The sequence below is a fragment of the Capricornis sumatraensis genome, chromosome 2, assembly GCF_032405125.1.
Source record: "Capricornis sumatraensis isolate serow.1 chromosome 2, serow.2, whole genome shotgun sequence".
In the NCBI taxonomy this organism is placed as follows: domain Eukaryota; kingdom Metazoa; phylum Chordata; class Mammalia; order Artiodactyla; family Bovidae; genus Capricornis; species Capricornis sumatraensis.
Genome location: NC_091070.1, coordinates 169,520,820 through 169,544,420, shown reverse-complemented (window position 1 = coordinate 169,544,420; position 23,601 = coordinate 169,520,820). Strand labels below are relative to the sequence as shown.

At 39.6% G+C, this 23,601-nt stretch overlaps 1 pseudogene; it reads left to right on the top strand.

The window, feature by feature from the left end:
• Window positions 1–1,470: 1,470 nt before the first annotated feature.
• LOC138072920 (medium-chain specific acyl-CoA dehydrogenase, mitochondrial-like) overlaps window positions 1,471–23,601 on the top strand; it is a 53,227-nt pseudogene continuing 31,096 nt past the window's right edge.

Below are 23,601 nucleotides of genomic sequence, written 5' to 3'. Positions count from 1 at the left end.
TTAGAAAGATAAACAAAGACTTTATGATGCCTAGATAATTCTCTTTGTACCTAGTTTGTTGAGAGATTTTATTTTAAAAAACGTATTTATTTATTTAGGGGTATTATTGGGTATTGGGTCTTCAAAATTTAGGGGTGAGTGATGAGGGCCTAAATTAGGATGAAAGTTGAAAGTGTTGAAAATGTTAATCCTTCAGCCATGTCCTACTTCTGGAGACCCCATTGACTGTAGCCCTGTCAGGCTCCTCTGTCCACAGAATTCTCCAGGCAAGAATACCAGAGTTGGGAGCCATTCCCTTCTCTAGAGGATCTTTCCAATCCAGGGATCCAACCCTAGGGCTCTTCCACTGCAGGCAGACTCTTTACCATCTAAGCCACCAGGGAAGGCCCCTCAATTAGGATGGGGCCAACAAAAATGAAAAGTACTAGGAACCCTGGGAAGCATTCATACCCTCCACTCGCACTGGGCTTTTATTAGCTTTCACAAATACACAGCTTTACAAATTGCCGGGCATTGTAACACCATGGTTATCTCAGTGAAAGTGAAGTCGCTCAGTTGTATCTGACTCTTTGCGACCCCATAGACTGAGTCAGACACGACTGAAGTGACTGAGCAGCAGCAGCAGCTGCAGACTGTAGCCTCTGTCCATGGGATTTTCCAGGCAATAGTACTGGAATGGATTGCCATTTCCTTCTCCAGGGGATCTTCCCAACCCAGGGATCAAACCTGGGGCTACCGCATTGTAGACAGACGCTTAACCATCTGAGCCACCAGGGAAGTCATAGTAATAAACAGCCTTGGGAAGATTCAGAAATGTTGTGATCTCTCAGGTGATTACATTCCTCTTTGATTTAAATCACAAACATCCTTCTGCTTTGGGTCCAGTGTTTCAGAGAAAAGTACCCTTTGACCCCTCGAAGCAGAAACGATTTGAGTCTGATAGGTGTCTCCGGATAAAAGTCAAGATCGAAAACCAGCAGACGCCTTTCTGCCAAACTCCTCACCAAGCCCTCTCACCCCGATTCTCAGCCTGCTATGTGACCCTTGCCTGCAGTCCGCCCAGTCCCCGCCTCCGCCACCGTTCGCCCTCCAGGTTGTCTCCGCACGGCTGTCAGCCCCAGTCTTCACCCAACAGGGCTCGTCGACTGAATTCAAAGGACTGATGGGAAGATATGCTCTTTCAGGGAAACTCATTGCGTCCCCTCAGGCACCTAGAGCACATTAGACCTCCCTCCAAGATGGCGGCGGCCGCAGAGAGGGCCGCTGCCGATTGAGCATGCGTTCAACTAAGCCGCGCAGGCTGCCGCCTCTTCCATCTTTCGTTTTCCTTTCTGTCCCTTCCAACTGAGGCCCCGCCCACAACTTTTGAGTGTGGGCGGGGACATAATATAGGCAGGAGCAGATGAGTGCCTAGCCTGGCGCGTTGACGGAGTTGTCACAACCGACTGCATAACCAGACCGGCAGACACCATGATCCCGCTGTTCAGGCGAAGCTGCGGGGTGAGAGGAAGAGCAGGGCTCGGCGCGGGTGGGAAGTGGAGGTTGTGGTGTTCGGGAGGAGGCCGGGCGGGGTGAGGAGTTGCTGTAAGGAAGGAGCCCAATCATTAGGCGCCTTGGCACCTGCTTACCCCGCTCCTGGTAGGAACCAGGATTCCGGACCCTCGCCTGGCTTTCGCGCCCACCCATTCCTCGCACTGTGGGACGGAACGCTGTCTGGGTTTTCAGTTTTCTGCATCTCCTTGGCAATTGCCCCGTATATAGATTGCGTCCCCTTTTCAGAATATCTCTTTTCTTTCTCTGGCCCGAGAACCTTCCAAAGATTTCCCGGAGGAGTCTTGTTTTATCCTGAAGTAAACCCGTCTTTTAATTGGCCAGGGCCTAAAAATTACAGCCGTGTCTTTGCTGAACTAGTTTATTTTCTCTTGGAGGACACTCTTCTTGGCTCTCAGTCCCTACACTAAGAAGGAAATCTTCTGTGATGTATATACTACAAAGTGCAGAATTCAGATAGTCTTTCCCTTTGGTGCCTGCCAAGTCACGAGGAAAAGGAAAATGGAGCAGGTGTTCCTTAGGATACTTAATATATTTTAATACCCATTAAGTTTTATAGTATGGAGGGAGGTGCTTCCAGGTTGTGTACGTAAATAAAGGAGAAAAGAAAATCCCAGAGCAGAATTTTCTGTGAAGCTCGTCTGTTTATTCTAGTGTCTCACAGATTTTAAATTGTCTCAGCTACTAGATACAGTTGGCTATCTTAAATATTATTGCCATTTATATGTTATTTATAATTGAGAAAGTTATGTCTTGTACCAAAAGTGTCAGATTTAGAGTACTTCTAATGGATTATTGCCCAGTATTTGTCATTGCTATACAAGTTAATGGGTGCTGAAGGCAGAAATTGAGGGATTTTAAAAATGATTTTATATGCTGATACCAGGAAAAAAGACCTGGATTTCTCAATCTCGGGGCGTGGGCAGGGAGTGGGGGGTTGTTGCGGGGACGAAATAGATACAGAAAAACCTGATCCAGAAAATTTACGCCACTTTGACACTCCCGTATAACTCAGACTTTTAATTCCTAAGAAATATGCAAAAGTTTTCAATTATAGCTGTGCTGTTATTGAAAAGTTAATGCTTGATTAAAGTTGCTACCCTTGGAGGTTTTGAATTCCGTATTTCTGGCGGAGAACCCAGAGTTAATAACATTTATAGACGGTTTTGCTTCCAGGACATTAACTTACTTTGATCATCTCGACAGTTACCCAGTAAGGTTAACCTCATTTTCCAGGCTTGGAAAGAAGTTAATAAACAAGTTTGTGGACATTGTTCCCTGGCTGTAACTACCTTTGCACTTTGTTTTATGTAACAGATTTTCCTGTAGGGTCATATGTAAACTCTTTGTAAATTATTTTAAATAGACTGATAATTCCCTGTTTAAAATCTCAACAAACCATTTACCTATATTGAGAGGTCTGATTTTATACCATGCTGTCTAAACACACATTTAGAAGAGGTTTTTAGTTTGATTTTCGTGCAATGTTTTTTCTTTATAGAATCTAATAGCAAATTAGGATACTTGAATTGAAAGAGCAGTATAGCAAGGTGATTGATGGCACGAATTCTTCATCATAAATGTTAAGGTAATAATCCTGGTTCCTAATAGAGTGACCTTGGCCAATTTTACTTGAATTTTCTGAGCCCCAGTTTCTTCATATACAAAATAGGAATAAAAATAATTCCTTAGTCTTAGGATTGACTCAGATTCAGGTGCATTAATACATGGAATGTGACTGAACAAGAATAGGTTTGGTGGAGAATGAGTACCTGAGAAACCATGTTTTAACTCTGAAATAAAATTAATGAAAATTACAAAGAAAATGTGAATTTCTATATTCTGTAATTAAAAAAAATTGTAGTATAAAATATATTATTGAAAGGGTTATTTAAATTAATGCAGTTGATAGTCTATGTTGTCACTTACATGCAGGTAATTCTGTTTACAAGTTGAAGTTGTTATCTACAAAGTGGACAGTTTCTTTTCACAGATTTTGAAAAACATAAGCAAGTTCAGTCCTTCATCTTTTAGTAGATTGTTGAATTTCTCTTTTCTTTCAGTGTCTAGCTTAGTAAAATTTAGTTCTGTCAAATTCCTTAAACTGTAAATTGTGTAATTTTGACTCTCCTTAAACATTTACTCAAGAGTTCCAGTATGGTTTCCAGTTTGATAACTTTAATAAATGCAACTGGTTACTTTTTGTGTATACTGAACTGTTATGAGTATAAAAATAGATTGCAAAGGAACAATATCTGATTATATCCTTTCTTTCTATGAGTATAAAAATAGGTTGCAAATAATATCTGATTATATTTTTATATATCTTTTTGAAGAAATATGAGTAGATTTCAGAAATTAAGACAATGGTAAGAGTAATGGTTTAAAATAGGGTTAGGAAACTTTTTTGTAAAGAGACAGTAAATATTTTTGGCTTTGTGGACCATGTGGTTTCCCAGCTCTGCTGTGATAGCAGCAATAGACAATGTGGTCTGACTGTGTTCCAACAGAATTTTATTTACAAAACTGGGGGGTACCATAGTGTGCTGACCCTTGGCTCAGAACATTCTAAGAATACTTACAGACAACAGCAGAAAATATATAACATGCTTTCAGGCTAATTTGTTTTGTTCAAGTGAGATGTCTTAGAAAATGGAGTTCTTCAAGGGGAAGATTCCCAGAGACATTCTTGGGAGTCTACCAGGGACAGGGAACCAAAGTTGATAAATGAGGCAACTCTTGAATGTAGAGTGATACTATTCATTTTTGCCCCCCATTGCGATTCCCCAGTTACAAGGTGTTCTGGTGCTGGAAGGTGAGATTTCTGGAACAGTGGCTCTAAGTCTACTACTATCCCTGACTCTTACTTGTCTTGGAAATATTCCATTTTAGTAGTACAAAGCTACTGATTAGTTTTATTTGCATTGTATTTTTTTAAAAAAATTCCTTTATGATAGGTGTTAAAACATCTGATAATTGACTTAATACAAAAATCAAATTATGGTTGAAGGCATTTAAGTAATGACTTAAACAGTGTTCCTGAATATGGTCAAACAAGTTGCTCTGTTTACTTGTAAATACTTATCAGTATTCTACTTAACTGATGTTTAAATTCCCAAATTTATTGTAATAAAATTATTCTTTACAGGTACTGAGAAGTCTTTCTCGTTTTGACTGGAGATCACAACATACAAAAACTGTCGTACAACGTGAGCCAGGATCAGGATTTAGTTTTGGTATATATTTTGTTTTGTGTTTTGACTTTAAACTTGTATTTGTTATATATATATATATATATATGAAACTTTTTAAAAAAGACTTTCTATTTCATTATTTATTTATTATTGGCTGCCACATGGCATATGGGACCTTAGTTCCCTGACCAGGGATTACACCTGTATTCCCTGCAGTGGAAGCTGGAGTCTTAACTACTGGATCAGCAGAGAAGTCCATATATGCGACTTTTTATATGTAATTATCTGGAATATGTTTGTAAACAAACTTAGTAATGTCTGTCACCACTTGTAGATTATTCGCTGTTAGTCACACCCATCCTTTCTGATCTTGTTTTCTTCTTCAGCTATAGTACCCTATACATACATCTGTATTAGCAGCGTGTATATATATTCCTGCCATTTTTAAGTAGATCAGTTCAGTTCAGTTGCTCAGTCGTGTCCGACTCTTTGCGACCCCATGAATCACAGCACGCCAGGCCTCCCTGTCCATCACCAACTCCTGGAGTTCACTCAGACTCATGTCCATCGAGTCGGTGATGCCATCCAGCCATCTCTTCCTCTGCCATCCTCTTCTCCTGCCGGGGTCCAGCCCCGGTGGATCCAGGGAATTCGAAGTGGGGATGGCATTGGCGAGGAAAACTTATTTATTTTTTAATATAAGATTTGATTAGGAAGAAATAGTGTAGTAGGAAAATTAAGTGGAGAAACAAGGCTGAATAACTTGGCTTACAGGGAAGGCCAATAAAGTGCCAGACAAGGAGCTTGCACCATCTACGTTGGGCCACCGGCACCCACTTGAATATAGAAGGGTGCCCTATCTTAGGCTCTCTTTCGCGTGGGTCTTAAAAGCCAGGACAAGTAAGTAGACTTGGTGAGCCACCCGGCTCCAGATGGGAATTCAGCCTGAAATTAGAGTAAAGAGGAGAGGGAGGGAGAGGGAGAAAAAGAGAGAGAGAGAGACACAGGGGGAGCCAGATTCCCACGAAACTAGGCCGAGAGACTAGTCCGAGAAACTGGTCCATCCTTTATTGTTCAGAAGGCTCTTTATACTTTTGATAATACATGGAGAGCAATGGGTAACACAAAGTTATGCAGCATTAGCAGTCCAGACTCTTATCAAAACCAGGCTTTTCTCTCTGCATACCTAATTGTATACACAAGTCTTAGGTGATTTACATCATCTTCTGGCCAAAAGGGGCCAATTAACATTTTACAGCCTTTTTTCTGATAAGGGTTTGTTAACTAGAAGACTTACTTGTGTTGATCTTCCCAAAGTCCAGTGCCACTCTCAGAAAGCACTAAATAAAGTTACATTCTTACATAGCAAAGATACAGCAATTTGTAACAAGTAAAAGGAGTACAGTGATTTATAACAAAAGAAAAGTAATTAACTCAAAAGTCTGGTGTTGCTAACATCAAAACTACTATATATCTTTTTCTACTTCCCGATTACATGGATTAACATCCTCCCAGGTGCCTAAAAGATAAAGAATATGGAGGCCTGGTGGCAATCATTGAGTCAACAGTGAAAACCCGTCACCAATATGATTTTTAGCTCTTTAGAAAAGGCTCCGTATCTTTAAGATGCTTGAAGCTTTGTGCCTCTCTTGGTTGGGGGGCTGTAAGCAATTCACAAGCTGTAAGAGGTCTGGGGGGACCTGTTAGGCAAGCTAGAGAGTTATCAGAGGGGGTTTAAGCTGAAACATCCCTTTCAAATGCAGAAGACTAAAGCCCTGATTTGACTTTTTCCAGAGAATATCAGAAGAATGGAAAAGCAGGCAGATTCTTATTTTGGGGGGAGTGGATGCTCAGGAAATTCCAGGGGGAAAACCTGAGGTCTGATTAGCCTTGCCATCAGAGCTCTGCCGCATGACCTTGTCACGGGTGGAATTCCTCACGCTGGCTCCCGGCTACTCCGCACCCCCCCCCCTTTTTTTTTTTTTTAAATCAGGTGCAGTTCAGTCGAAAGATTCTGAATGCTCTGCCGAAGAATCCTGACAATACAGGGAAGAATGATTATAAGGAGCAAGATTTAGAGCAAACTGAAAACAGTAAACAGAGTAGTCTTTCCAGAAATGAAGTTAGGGAAGGTATAGAAAAAGTCATTGGCTTCTCCTGCAGCGGTAAAATCTAATCAGGAGTGTTCCAAGGTCTGAATCTGATTATGAAGTTTCCTTAAGTCTAAACTAATATCTGAGCTATTCCAAACACCTAAAACATATTGGGCATTTACACTTGTTGAGTCAATGATTGCTGCCATAGTAACAGAAGTAATTGCAGTTATCAAAGCTGATATTCCCAAAATAAGTAAGCCCACAAATCATACCAATAAGTAGTTACAATTACATAAGTTGCATAAGTTACATAAGGTAGTGTGGACATTTTAACACCATAAAAGAGCAAACATTATATTGAGAAGTTAAACAGAACGAAGGCATACATTGTTCACAAGACACTACATTAGGTCCATTTGTACATTAAGTTTTCTGGAATCATTGGTGAAAAGAAAAACATGAGAAGAGGATAGACAAGCCAAAATAGAGTAAATAGAATCATTTCCTGGCTGGAGTTTGCGCTGCAGCAGCTGTCAGTCCCGCCGGGATCTTGATGTTTATCTTGCCTCTCCTGCCGGGCGGGTGCGGAGGCCTTCACCCGGCCCTCTGCTAAACCGCAGCGGCCAAGCTACACGAAAATTTGAGCAAATGGTATACAGTTCCCATATATCTCCTTTCCCCATCAACCCTCTATCCCATAGTTTTGCAGACGGACGCTGGCACTGTTACGGGGCAAGTCAAGTCAGTCAGTCAGGCTGGCCCTGCCTGCGCTCCCTGCAGGCGGCTGTTTCCGTAGCGGCGGCGGCAGAGGAGTTCTCTTTTTTGTTTTGTGGCGAATCAGTCTGTCCGGGATCCAAATTGACGAATCCACGTCCTGCGGAAAAAATATAAACACTTCCTCGACCAGCAGTTAATTCTGGGTCGGGATCTTTTTGTTATCTGGAGGAGATCTTTTCACTTTACCAATGGCTTTCCATTTTACCGTTCCAGACAAATCAGCATTTAATTTATTACAGAAAGAGCATGTTGTAAAATCTGATGGGGGAAAACTATACTTAAATTCTCCTTTTTTAATTTTTGAATTAACAAAGCATGTGAGGGTAAATGATGCAAGATTTGATCACAATAATTCCCTATAGCAATCTGCCAGTCTTCATCAAACATTAGAAGAGCATCAAGCTGCTCCTTATTATATGGAATTACAATCTCTGATGGCTCTTTACCAAACAATTCAATGCTCCATTTCCTCCCTTTTAGCATTAATGTGGCAATTAAACCGGGATAAGAAGCCATGACTTTTTTAGCTTGGGCAGGAAGATGGATCCGTTCTAAAGGGCCGCTTTGCCACAGAACTCCCGGGCTGTTGGAGTAGCTAGACAAAGGAACTGCCAAGTCATCATCAAATCAATTCTTTTTACATAGCTATTCGATAAGGCTGCTTCTACTTTCCCTAGGGCTTCCTGAGCCTCAGCTGTTAATTGTCTTTTAGAAGTTGGATCAGGATCCCTGCATAACATGTTAAAAAGAGGTTTCAATTCGGCAGTGGTTGATTTGAAATATAGTCTAATCCAGTTAATATCACCTAAAAGTTTTTGATAATCATTTAAAGTAATAAGATGGTCTTTTTCTCAATTGCAGCGGGGCATGAGTCATTGTTTCTGAATTTATGACTCTTCCTAAGTTATGGGCGGATTGATTTGAATTTTTTCTGGGGCAATTTTTAGACCTCTGTCTGTCAATGCCTGGGTCAGATCCTGGAGGACAGTTTGCAAATGAGCTCTATCAGGATGAGCTATCAAAATATCATCCATGTAGTGAATCATATATACCTGTTCATATTTAGTCCTAGTATCTTCTAGAGCGGCATTAACAAATTTCTGGCATAGGGTGGGACCGTTTTTCATTCCCTGAAGCAAAACCTTCCACTGAAACCTTAAGTAAGGCTGTTTAAGATTTTCAGATGGTAGACTAAAGGCAAATCGCTTTTTATCCTCAGCATTTAAAGGAATGGTAAAAAAACAATCTTGTAAATCAATCACAATTATACCCCTCTGGAACGGCTACTGGGGAAGGGAGCCCAGGTTGTAAAGCCCCCATGTCCTCCATGGTGGCGTTAATTGCTCTCAAATCCTGTAAAAGTCGCCATTTACCAGATTTTTTCTGAATGACAAAAATAGGAGTGTTCCAGGGGCTATTGGAGGGCTGTCTGCTGTTTACCTAATCCTTTTGATGGATCATAGCCCATTTGCAGCATCTGAGAGGTTACTTTATCATCAGGGCTAAAAAGTAACACTCCCATTTGAGATAGCACGTCCCTCCCCCACAGGATAAAGGGGAGGGAAGGAATGACATAAGGTTGGAAAGTTCCACAGGTGTCCTCAAATTGCCAATCTAAAATTTTTGCACTTTTGGCTACTGTGGGGGCTCTTCTTATCCCCACCAAGTTATTTTCAGTAGTATGTGTTGGCCAGGAGCTGGGCCAGTCTTTTCCTGAAACGCAAGAAACAGCTGCTCCTGTGTCTAATAACCCCGCAATAGACTTGCCATTAATCAGAATAGTTTTCATAGGACGTTTCTGAGTAATTTCTGTTATCCAAAAAACCATATCGCTAGACCCAAATCCTTTCTCCTGCCTTTCACTCTGAGTAGCTGTGTGCCCTATGGCAGCGCGGTAAGGCAAAAGCAAAAGCTGTGCTGTTCTTTGTCCCTGATGAATTTGGAAAGTTTTAGTTGGGGGTGAAATCAATATCTGGATTTCTCCTGTATAATCTGAGTCAACTACTCCAGGGATAATTGTGAGACCTTGCATAGCTAAGGAACTTCTGCCTAATATAATTCCCACTAAACCTGTTGGTAATGGGCCTTTAACTCCTGTAGGGATTTTTATAGTGGGGCTATCTGGTGTTAATATTGTTGAGGTGGTGGAACTGAGGGCCAGTCCTGCGCTGCCTGGGGTTGCTCTGATGAGTTCTGCGACGGGATGAAGGGAATGAATGGGTTCAGTGAAGCTGCCCCAATTGTTGTCGGGGCCTGGGGCTGGCCCCTCAATCCATTTCCGACTGCTGGTTAGGGCCCAGAAAAGCTCCATTTCTATGGAATTGTGACCTACATTCTTTTGCCCAATGATATCCTTTTTGACAACGAGGGCAGAGAGACTTAGGGAGATTAGCAGACACAGCCGGGGAGGCAGAATTCAGCAGAGAAGAACCGGCTGCTTTTTGGGGACAAGCGCAGATAAAGTGCCTTTCCCATCCGTCCACAAGAGAAGCAGGCCTTGGATAAACCAATATTCTGGCCTGGACTACTGGAATGACTCTTTGACGGGTTATTCCTGTTTGTAAAAAAGGACTATACTGCCTGCTGATAAGAATTTCCTTTTATGGCTGCAGCTATGGCAACACCCTGCATCATTGCTGGTCCTACATCTGCACATTGCCTGATATAATCTATTACTTGCCCAGCTTTTTTTTTTATGGGACATAGAATGGCCTGGCAGGTAGAATTAGCATTTTCAAATGCCAGTGTTTTATCAGTATTCCAGCTGCCTCAGTATTGGAAATTACTCTGTGGACTGCCTCTGCAAGTCTTGATATAAAGTCATCATATGGCTCTTCTGGTTTTTGTTTAACATTTGAGAAGGAAGAGGTTGATTCTTTTTCCCTTCAGGTAACAAGCGCCAAGCCCCGAGGGCACAGGAGGTTACTTGGTTTAGAGTGTTTCTGTCTAATCCCATCTGATCTCTAAGTGTTCCAAAATCATTAGTCCCTGCCAACATACTTTTTAGAATGTATCTTGGGCCGTGTCTTTGGTTAGCATCAGCCTGTTTTGGGGCAAGATCTTCATATCCAGCTCTCCAAAGTACATATTGCCCTCCAGACAGACAAGCTTTAGCGACTGTCTTCCAGTCATGGGGTGTCATCCATTTTCCCCGCTAAAGCCTCTACCAATGATACAGTGTACGGGGCTTTAGGGCCATACAAAGCACAAGCCTGTTTGAGTTCTTTAATAATTTTCATTGGAATGGGTTCCCAGTGGGGGGCTCCTCCCCCACCACTTCCATCAAATATTATGGGGAGACAAGCCTCAAGGTGGGGGTCAAATTCATCATCGGGGCTAGAGAAAACCCTTCTTCGGGGAACTTCTAGTGGAGACCCCTCACCCTTACAGGGAGGAGGGGGGCAAGGGGTGTCCTATGTCACTTTCTTCATACTTTGGGGATTTTTTATCTGTTTGGTGTTTAGATCTTATGGATGTTTTATCTGATGATGTCTGCCTTAAGCTCCTAGATGCATATGACCTGATAGAGGACATTTCTTTTGAGCCTCTGGAAGCAGAAGGTTTAATTGAGGAAATTTCTCTTGAATTCCTGGGAACAGGTGGTCTGGTTGGAGAAGTTTCTCTTAAACTCCTTGGAGCAGGTGATCTAATTAGAGAAGTTTCTCTTAAACTCCTTGGAGCATCTTTATTTAATCAAGGCCAATCCTCATCAGAATGATCTTGAGTTACTTCCTCTTCCAAATCTTCCTTATCTGAAAACTGGTCTTTTTTCTCATCTCTATCTTTTACCTTTTCCTGGGCAGTCATTGCAGTTAACATTTTATTCAACTGTCGATAGCTAGGTATAGCCTCCTTTTCCTCACTCTCCTCTTCGATAGATACCTTTTTCTCTGCACTTTCCTCTTTAAGATGTACTTTTTCAGATTCAGGGGCAGGGTCTAGAGCGTCCCTAATTATATTCCATAAGGAAAAGGCGCCAGTAGGCACATTTTCTGAGCCATGTTCAGCACGGTAAATTTTTAATTGTTTCCCTACACTCTCCCAAGTATCTAAGTTAACAGTGCCCTCTTCTGGAAACCAAGGACACTGTTCTTGTACAAATGAAAAAAATGAATGAATATTGGATTTCTTAACTTTAATTCCTCGTTTAGTTAACAACTGCAAGATTGCTCCTATAAAAAGCTGTCTTTCTTTTGATTCACTGTTACCCATGTCAGAAAATTAAGTCTTATAGAAAAGTCTGCCTTGACAAAAACGTTTTATCTTAGCCAAGGGGGGGTTTTAACCCGAAGAAAGGAGGTTTCTTTCAACCTCTAGAAAACCAGGTTTCTCTTAAACCCTTCAACACTTCCCACTCCTACTCACCCTGTCTATCCTACAGGGGGGTCTGCAGCACCCTGAGTGGGGTCCTAGCCATCCCGAACACTCAACCCTGGGGGAGTAACCGAAAGTACTCCGGGTGAGTGATTAAATCACTCCGGGGGGAGCAACAGAGAGTGCTCCAGGGAGAGCTTTTACTCAGAAGAACCTACCTTCGAATAGCCTGTTCAGGCGCCACTTGCCAGGGCCCAGCCCCAGTGTATCCAGGGAATTCGAAGTGGGGATGGCATTGGCAAGGAAAACTTATTTATTTATTAATGTAAGATTAGATTAGGAAGAAATAGTGTAGTAGGAAAATTAAGTGGAGAAACAAGGCTGAATAACTTGGCTTACAGGGAAAGCCAATAAAGTTCCAGACAAGGAGCTTGCACTATCTACGTCGGGCCACCAGCGCCCACTTGAATATTGAAGGGTGCCCTATCTTAGGCTCTCTTTCACGTGGGTCTTAAAAGCCAGGACAAGTAAGTAGACTTGGTGAGCCACCCCGCTCCAGATGGGAATTCAGCCTGAAATTAGAGTAAAGAGGAGAGGGAGGGAGAGGGAGAAAAAGAGAGAGAGAGAGACACGGGGGGAGCCAGATTCCCACGAAACTAGGCTGAGAGACTAGTCCGAGAAACTGGTCCATCCTTTGTTGTTCAGAAGGCTCTTTATACTTTTAATAATACATGGAGATCAATGGCTAACACAAAGTTGTGCAGCGTTAGCAGTCCAGACTCTTATCAAAACCAGGCTTTTCTCTCTGCATACCTAATTGTATACACAAGTCTTAGGTGATTTACATCATCTTCTGGCCAAAAAGGGCCAATTAACATTTTACAGCCTTTTTTCTGATAAGGGTTTGTTAACTAGAAGACTTACTTGTGTTTATCTTCCCAAAGTCTGGTGCCACTCTCAGAAAGCACTAAATAAAGTTATATTCTTACATAGCAAAGATGCAGCAATTTATAACAAGTAAAAGGAGTACAGTGATTTATAACAAAAGAAAAGTAATTAACTCAAAAGTCTGGTGTTGCTAACATCAAAACTACTATATATCTTTTTCTACTTCCCGATTACATGGATTAATATCCTCCCAGGTGCCTAAAAGATAAAGAATATGGAGGCCTGGTGGCAATCATTGAGTCAACAGTGAAAACCCATCACCAATATAATTTTTAGCTCTTTAGAAAAGGCTCTGTATCTTTAAGATGCTTGAAGCTTTGTGCCTTTCTTGGTTGGGGGGCTGTAAGCAATTCACAAGCTGTAAGAGGTCCCAGGGAACCTGTTAGGCAAGCTAGAGAGTTATCAGAGGGGGTTTAAGCTGAAACATCCCTTTCAAATGCAGAAGACTAAAGCCCTGATTAGATTTTTTTCAGAGAATATCGGAAGAGTGGAAAAGCAGGCAGATTCTTATTTTGGGGGGAGTGGCTGCTCAGGAAATTCCAGGGGGAAAACCTGAGGTCTGATTAGCCTTGCCATCAGAGCTCTGCTGCATGACCTTGTCACGGGTGGAATTCCTCACGCTGGCTCCCAGCATCCTCCTGCCCCTAATCCCTCCCAGGATTGGGGTCTTTTCCAGTGAGTCAACTCTTCACATGAGGTGGCCAAAGTATCGGAGTTTCAGCTTCAGCATCAGTCCTTCCAATGAACATCCAGGACTGATCTCCTTTAGGATAGACTGGTTGGATCTTCTTGCAGTGAAAGGGACTCTCAAGAGTCTTCTCCAACACCACAGTTCAAAAGCATCAATTCTTCGGCACTCAGCTTTCTTCACAGTCCAACTCTCACATCCATACATGATCACTGGAAAAACCATAGCCTTGACTAGACATATCTTTATTGGCAAAGTAATATCTCTGCTTTTCAATATGCTATCTAGGTTGGTTATAACCTTCCTTCCAAGGAGTAAGTGTCTTTTAATTTCATGGCTGCAATCACCACCTGCAGTAATTTTGGAGGCACCCAAATTAAGTCTGACACTGTTTCCCCATCTGCCATGAAGTGATGGGGCCAGATGCCATGATCTTAGTTTTCTGAATGTTGAGCTTTAAGCCAACTTTTTCTGTCTCTTTCACTTTCATCAAGAGGCTTTTTAGTTCCTCTTTACATTCTGCCATAAGGGTGGTGTCATTTGAGGTTATTGATATTTCTCTCAGCAGTCTTCATTCCAGTTTGTGCTTCTTCCAACCCAGTGTTTGCCCAGCGTTTCTCATGATGTACTCTGCATAGAAGTTAAATAAGCAGGGTGACAATATACACCCTTGATGTACTCCTTTTCCTATTTGGAACCAGTCTGTTGTTCCATGTCCAGTTCTAACTGTTGCTTCCTGACCTGTATATAGGTTTCTCAAGAGGCAGGTAGGGGGTCTGGTATTCCTATCTCTTTCAGAATTTTCCAGTTTATTGTGATCCACAGAGTCAAAGGCTTTGGCATAGTCAATAAAGCAGAAATAGATGCTTTTCTGGAACTCTCTTGCATTTTCCATGATCCAGCTGATGTTGGTAATTTGATCTCTGGTTCCTCTGCCTTTTCTAAAACCATCTTGAACATCTGGAAGTTCACGGTTCACGTACTGCTGAAGCCTGGCTTGGAGAATTTTGAGCATTACTTTACTAGTGTGTGAGATGAGTGCAATTGTGCGGTAGTTTGAGCATTCTTTGGCATTGCCTTTCTTTGGGGTTGAAATGAAAACTGACCTTTTCCAGTCCTGTGGCCACTGCTGAGTTTTCCCAATTTGCTGGCATATTGAGTGCAGCACTTTCACAGCATCATCTTTCAGGATTTGAAACAGCTCCACTGGAATTCCATCACCTCCACTAGCTTTGTTCATAGTGATGCTTTCTAAGGCCCACTTGACTTCACATTCCAAGATGTCTGGCTCTAGATTAGTGATCACATCATCATGATTATCTGGGTCGTGAAGATCTTTTTTGTACAGTTCTTCTGTGTATTCTTGCCACCTCTTCTTAATATCTTCATAAATAACAAATCAACTGTTACATGTGAATAGTCCTCAACTTAGAAAAGAATGCAACAAATACTTCTTAAACATTATTAGATACACATTGCTAGGTTTCTACTAATAAGCCAGAGTCTAATTTGGCCATGATATATGGAACAGCAGTTTGTTGCTAAATGTGGTTCTTAGTCTTGGGATTGGGGAGCCATGTGGTGTTGGGGGAAAACAGAATAACATTTGCCTTCCCCTTTTCTTTTGAAAATGAAGACCAGGCAAAGAATATGAAATAATAACACTTTTCTTCAGTATCCTTTGCCCCCTAGAGTGCTTCTTGCTTCAGAAGTATTACCGTTTCTCTAGTTTAAAAACCCATTTTCTCAATTCACCTGGTTTCAGAAAAAAGTTAAAAGGCAGCTGAGATAATGAAGTCATACCCTGAAAGAAATAGCAAACTCAAAACTCCCTAGGGTTAACATTTTCAGTTTTTATTTTTTAAGATTGTCAGCATCCATATAAAGTTTTTTCAACAGATTTAAGTGAAAATTTCACATCAGTGTGAGGATAGCAGTTTGGGACCCTGTATCTTCTTATTTTCTTATTGAGATATTAACATAGGTTTGGTATCATTGCTATTTAGTTTCAGTTTGTCACATACAGATTCATACCCAGTAGTAAGAGACTAGCAGTAGAAATCTGTGGCGATATGGTGAGTGACAGAGGATGAGATAGATATAAGTGTTTCAGAGGGAGATTGTGGAGATCAAGTAAAGGAATAGTGATAACACCTGTGACCAGTTGCACCTATCTGTAAGACAAGGTTTATTTGAAGATTAAATTATATGACATAGGTGAAATCCTAGCATATAGTGATGGGATCAAAGTACGTTCTCAAACAATACATAATAGATCCTAGCCTTCCCTACCCCTTTGCCACTCACAATCTTGATATGTTGTTGTTGTGCTGTCGCTAAGTTGTGTCTGACTGTTTTTGACCCTGTGGACTGCAGGACGCCAGGCTTCCCTGTCCTTCACTGTCTCCCAGAGTTTGCTCGAATTCCTGTGCATTGAGTTGGAAATGCTATCTAACCATTTCATCCTCTGCTGTACTCTTCTTTTGCCTTCAATCCCTCCCAGCATCCAGGTCTTTCCCAATGAGTCAGCTCTTTGCATCAAGTGGCCAAAGTACTGAATCTTCAGCATCAGTCCGTCCATGAGCATTCAGGGCTGATTTCCTTTAGGATTGACTGGCTTGATCTCCTTGCTCTCCAAGGGACTCTTCAAGAATTTTCTCCAGCACGATTCAAAAGCACCAATTCTCCAGCACTCAGCCTTCTGTATGGTCCAACTCTCACATCCATACGTGACTACTGGAAAAACCATAGCTTTGACTAGATGGACCTTTGTTGGGCAAAGTAGTGTCTTTGCTTTTTAATATGCTGCCTAGGTTTGTCATAGCTTTCCTTCCAAGGAGCAGAAAGAAAGAAAGTGAAGTCGCTCCATCGTGTCTTTTCGACCCCATAGACTGTAGCCTGCCAGTCTCCTCTACCCTTGGGATTTTCCAGGCAAGAGTACTGGAGTGGGTTGCCATTTCCTTCTCCAGAGGATCTTCCTGACCCAGGGATCAAACCTGGGTCTCCCACATTGTAGGCAGATGCTTTACCATCTGAGCCACCAAGGAAGCCTTGCTCCAAGGAGCAAGCATCTTTTAATTTCATGGCTATAGTCACCGTCAGCAGTGGAATCCAAGGGAAAAAAAAAAATCTCTTACTGCTTCTACTTTTCCCCCTTCTATTTGCCACTAAGTGATGGGACTGGATGCCATGATCTTCATTTTTTGAGTGCTGAATTTTAAACTAGCTTTTTCACTGTCCTCTTTCACCCTCATCAAGAGACTGTTTAGTTCCTCTTCACTTACTACCATTAAAGTGGTATCATTTGCATATCTGTGGTTGTTGATATTTCTCCCGGTGATCTTGATTACAATTTAGGATTCATCCAGCCAGTATTTCAGTCCAGTATTCCACATGATGTACCCTGCATATAAGTGAAATAAACACAGTGACAATATATAGCCTTGATATACTCCTTTCTCAATTTGGAACCAGCTCATTCTTCCATGTTAGGTTTTAACTATTGCTTCTTGACCTGCATACAGGTTTCTCAGGAGACAGGTAAGGTAGTCTGGTATTCCTATCTCTTTAAGAATTTTCCACAGTGTGTTGTGATCTACAGTGTCAAAGATGTTTGTGTAGTCAATGAAGCAGAAGTAGATATTTTTTGGCATTCCCTCACTTTCTCTATGATCCAACAAATGTTGGCACTTTGCTCTCTGGTTCCTCTGCTTTTTCTAAATCCAGCTTGAATATCTGGAAGTTCTCAGTTCATGTACTGCTGAAGCCTAGCTTGAAGGATTTTGAGCATAACTTTACTAGGATGCAGAATGAATGCAATTGTACAGTAGTTTGAACACTGCCCTTCTTTAGGATTGGAATGAAAGCTGACCTTTTCCAGTCCTGTGGCCACTGCTGAATTTTCCAAATTTTGTTGATATACTGAGTGCAGCACTTTAACAGCATCAGTTTTTAGAATTTGAAATAGCTCAGCTGGAATTCCATCACCTCAACTAACTTTGTTGGTGGTAATGCTTCCTAAGGCCTGCTTGACTTCACACTCCAGGATATCTGACTCTAGGTGAGTGACCACCCCATTGTGGTTATATGGGTCATTAAGACCTTTTTGGTATAGTTCTTCTGTGTATTCTTACCACCTCTTCTGCTTCTGTTAGGTCTTTACCATTTTTGTCCTTTATCATGCTCATCCTTGCATGAAATGTTCCCTTGATATATCCAGTTTTCTTGAAGAGATCTCTAGTCTTTCCTATTTTATTGTTTTTCTCTACTTTTCATTGTTCATTTAAGAAGGCTTTCTTTTCTCTTCTTGATATTCTCTGGAACTCTGGATTTTATCTGTAAAATGAGAGATTTGATTTTAGGCTATTGAATATTCACCAAATTTCTAATGTCTTTTATATTTTATTTCACACATCCCTATACAAATTATTGCTATAGTCCTAAACATTCTTATTTTTCATTCTTACCTTTCTGTCTTTTCTTTCATTCTTCTTGCCCAAAACATCATATATCGCTCTTAAATTTTACCTATCCTTTAATGTTGGATGCAACTATAATAAAACTGCATGTTAGTGCGGAATTGAAAAAAATCAGTAGTAATTGGCTTCTGTGCTTGGTCCAGCCACCCTATTTCTTTCATTAATTTAAGAAGCCTTCCCACCACTTTTGTCAGTTGCTTTGGGCTCCTTTGTAAACTTAAGTTATCTGAGTTTAAAGGAGGAGTAAAATTGAAGTTATGGTATTCTTATGATATTTTGTACAAGTTTAATTGGTGTATGGTCACTTGTCATGTCTTACCTCCCTAATAGATTGATTCTTGAGGTCAGGATATGTCTTACATATTAGTTTCATTTCAGTATTAGTAAATATATGATGATTCTGCTTCAGAGTTAAGAATAAGAAAAATTGTTTTTGCTTTAATACTGGGAAGAGAAAAACTTGTTTGTATCTGTTACTCATTTGTAAAAGCGAGAAATCTTACCTACCTTTTTGGCATTAGTATTGACATAGATTTAATTATATGGTACAGTGAAATCTTGAGTAGTCTGAAAGCACATTGCACTGTAACTTTCTGGCTATCAAAGGTGAATGTCTCCATTACAACTATCTACATACTGACTCAGAGAAGGCAATGGCACCCCACTCCAGTACTCTTGCCTGGAAAATCCCATGGATGGAGGAGCCTGGTAGGCTACAGTCCATGGGTCGCTAAGGGTTGGACAGGACTGAGCGACTTCACTTTCACTTTGTACTTTCATGCATTGGAGAAGGAAATGGCAACCCACTCCAGTGTTCTTGCTTGGAAACTCCCAGGGACAGGGGAGTGTGGTGGGCTGCCGTCTATGGGGTCGCACAGAGTCGGACACGACTGAAGTGACTTAGCAGCAGCAGCACATACTGACTTCATATTCTCAACTCATTGTCCTATTTAAATGTTTTAAAAATAACTTTCCCTTAGAATTTACTGAACAACAGAAAGAGTTTCAAGCTACTGCTCGTAAATTTGCCAGGGAGGAAATCATTCCAGTTGCTGCAGAATATGATAAAACCGGCGAGGTAGGTATATGCACTTTTAGGAGTGAAAGTCTTTGACAAATTTTACAAGATTTTAAATATAAGTAGATTTTAAATATAACTTTTTTTCTCTATTATTATTATATTTCTTTCAGTACCCTGTCCCATTAATTAAAAGAGCCTGGGAGCTTGGTTTAATGAATACACACATTCCAGAAAGTTGTGGTAAGCTTTCTTTTCATTTTTAATCCTAGCATGCATATGAACAAGAAAACTCTAAAACTCTATTCAGTCATTCTTTCAAATATTTGTCACCATTAAATGGTTTTGTACCTATGTGCCCCTGTATAGTGGAGAAGGCAATGGTGACCCACTCCAGTACTCTTGCCTGGAAAATCCCATGGACAGAGGACCCAGATAGGCTGCAGTCCATGGGGTTGCGAAGAGTTGGACACGACTGAGCGACTTCACTTTCACTTTTCACTTTCATGCATTGGAGAAGGAAATGGCAACCCACTCCAGTAGAAGTTCTTGCCTGGAGAATCCCAGGGACGGGGGAGCCTGGTGGGCTGCCTTCTACGGGGTCGCACAGAGTTGGACATGACTGAAGCGACTTAGCAGCAGCAGCCCCTGTATAGACTTCAATGTTTGCCAGCTTTTAGAAGCCTTGTACTCAACAATCAGAGGCATTCTTCCTTCTTTATAACTGGTTCCAAAGTGGGGTTTCCCTGGTACCTCAGATGGTAAAGAATCTGCCAGCCATGCTGGAGACTCAAGTTCAATCCCTGGGTCAGGAACATCCCTGGAGAAGGAAATGCAACCCACTCAAATATTCTTGCCTGGAGAATTCCATGGACAGAGGAACCTGGCAGCCTACACCCATGGGGTTGTAAGAATCCCAGTGGACCTAGTGATTAAATCACAATGTTAACTTAATCCTTGTTAATTCTCTGTCTAGGTTGGTTGAGTTGTTGCTTTTAAATTCTACTTTCAATTTTACATTTAATTGAGACTTCCTTTCACTCCTTTCCTCAAAGGGTCAAACTTTTAGCAAAGTTAAATCAAATTTTTACAAAATCAAGGTGAAGCAGGAAGACAGGTCCACATTACAAATAGTAAGAGAGCTTTTTGAAATTTTAAAACTAATTTTAGCTTTATATAACAAAGTATACTCTGTTATTGTACTGGCCCAAAATCTTTTAATTTCTTGTGTTATAGATATTATATTTGTAAATTTGCTTTTAAGATTAAATTAACCTAATTGTTATATTGCAAGTCATTTAAATAATTTGCCTTTATTTCTGTTGAGATATGCTATGTATTACAATGGGCTCTTAAAACATTTTGATATTGTAGGAGGTCTTGGACTTGGAAGTTTTGATTACTGTTTAATTATTGAAGAATTGGCTTATGGATGTACAGGGGTTCAGACTGCTATTGAAGCAAATTCTCTAGGGGTAAGTTATTTAGAAAGTTAATTGGCTAACTGAGCTGTGGTTAATGAAAAAATCCTGCTAGGTTAGGTTAGTTGGCAAAACACAGTTTTCTTCTGAAAAAAAAAAAAAAAAACAAACCTACAAGGTTCTGCAATGAAGCCTGGATTTTTACTCCATGAGTTGATTGTTCTGACCCTGTTGTGGTTAGTACTTGGAGTCCTGCCTGTCCTTGTGGGTAAACTGTACACTTGGCTGTGGCTTCAGTGGCAATTCTTAGATAAGATCATTCAGGAGAAGGTTTGGGATGACTTGCTGCCACTGCTGGCAATGCTGAAGTTTAGTGAGTAAGTCTTAGGAGACCTGATCATACGTACCATGTCATTTATTATAAATTTAATTATTTATCTGTGCATTTTACTACAGTAGATGTTTACATGTTACATTATGAACAAGTCCTATATAACTTAGTTGTATGTACATACTTGGATTAACAGATTTATATCCTTGTGGTGTTAGCTCTCTGACTTAGAGGCAGAATAAAGGCCATTTCTTTGGGCTTACACTTGGGGAAAAATAGTTGTCTTGTTTTGAATTATAGTGTTATATTTGAATTTACTAGGAATTCCCTGGAAGTCCAGTGGTTTCAACTCTGAGTTTTCACTGCTCCGAGGGCCTGGGTTCAGTCCCTAGTTGGGAAACTAAAACCCCACAAGCTGTGCAGCGAGGCCAGAAATAAAGAAAGAATTGACATACCTAATTTTAAAATATCTTGCTTTTTTAATGTCACTTCCCTTTGGTTGACAGCAAATGCCTGTTATTATTGCTGGAAATGATCAACAACAAAAGAAATATTTGGGGAGAATGACTGAGGAGCCATTAATGTGTGTGAGTATATGCAGCAGCTACTTTATTTCACATTTAAGAAAGGAATAAAAATAGAAGAAGAAAGGAATAAGCGTGCTCTTTTTCCTTTTCAGTCTGTATATATACATTGGGCTATATAACATGTTAAGACAAAAGCAACATATTTAAGTACAGTAGTGTTTCTGGGATGCCAAAAAGTTTCATAAAATTATTCTCTTGCCTGTTTCCAGAAAAAAGAAACCTACTTATGATGTTTCTAGGATGCCAGAAAATTATCATAAGAATCCTCTAACTTATTTCCAGGCAAGAAATATCTATTTAATGGAGCACTCTGGAGCTCTCTAACTGAGTAGTTGTGTGTCAGGAAGTTCAGATCGAATATATAATTCTAGGTGTTTGAACTAATAGTTTATTGAACTAATAAGAAATTAATATGACTGACAGGGTAACTGTTGAATGACTGAGTGACTTCAGGAGGAGAGTTATAGATTTTATTTAATTTTCTGAGATTTACTCAACTAATTTTTAAATTGGATTTTTTAAAAAAAGATATTTTCATACATTTTACACACATGCATACTGAGTTTTTATTTTGAAAGTGACTTTACATAAGGATTTTTTCTTTCTTTTGGGTATTAGTGAAACAGATTTCAGTCTAGGGTGTGATTGTGATACTGAAACATAGTAAATGGTTATTAGTTTTGAGCTACTTGTGAGAATCAGTCTGAAAGAATAGAAAGTAACATTTGAAAATATTTTAAGTTTATTTCAGGGCCTAAATTTCAGGCAAACTAATAAAAGACATTTATATGTATTTCCTACTTAATTGTCAATTTGTTTCAACAAATGAAAGTTTCTTAGAAGGCTAAATTTCAATATTATCTAAGAATTGTGTGAAACATCCATGTTCTTTTCTTGTAATGTATAAAATGTTAGAAACAAGCTAAAAAATTATAGCATAGAGAGATGGTTAGAAGAACTGAATGTACTGATAAGAGTATTTGTAATTATCTTATTAGTTATAAATAGGTATTTCTAAAATAGTAAAATCTTATAAAAGTAGTTTAAATATTTTAAACATTCCTTTGACAGTTTTGTTTGTTATTCATATCTTTAATATACGTAAAAATATACTCATTCTAGTCACTAAAATATTGTGATCTCTGAATTAATAATGATTTGCTGTACATTTTCCCTCTTCTAGCTCATAATACATACTCACATATGTATATACTGCAATTGATATACTCAAATATGAAGCCAGTGGTGAAAATGAAAATAATCAATAGGTATATTAATTCAAAGTATTGCTTAATTTATACTGTTTCAGTTAATGCCCAATAATATTTATAAAATTATAGTACTATTGTGTTTTTTAAAACTTTCTAGAAATTAATATTTAAAAATTTTTTCTGATTATAAAAATGATATAGAAGATTTAGAAAGATATGAAGAAGAACAAAAATGTCTGTAATCCCTCAGATATGAATTTAACTGGTATAACTGTCTTACTGTATTACTGTATATTCTACTTGATTTTTTAATACATACAGATGTATTTTTCACGGTTATGGTCATATGTGCAGTTTTATATCCTTTTTAATATAATAAGCATTTTTATGCTCTACTTTTTAAATACTGTGATTTTTTTACTACATAATATGCTATCTAATTGATATACTATAAATTATTTCACTAGTCCATATTATTGAATATTTAAATTCCTTAGATTGTTGCTTTTAAAAATAATGTCATGGTAAAAATTTATACAGAAAAAGATAAGTCTTTGGGCTTAACTTTACAGGGTTAGTACATATTTGTAAGATTTAATCTCTTGCCAGATCGTGTGATCAGTTATACTCTTTTTGAGGATATGAGAACAGAAATAAATAAGGGTAACACTATAATTTTTTTTTATTGGAGTATAATTTCTTTACAGTGTTTATAGTTTCTGCTGTATAATGAAGTGTATCAGCTATATGTACTCAACACATATATCCCCTCCTCTTAGACCTTCCTCCTATTCCCTCCATCCCACCCCTCTAGGTTATCACAGAGCAAGGAGCTATATAATTATTTTTCAATACCACTTAGTACAGAAAAATTTTCCAAAAATCAAAACTAATTGCATTATTGTGTATATATATATATAAATAAGAAGAAACCTATTTCTTTTTTAAAAATTGGGTTAAATTTTTTAAACAGCATATACCTAAAAT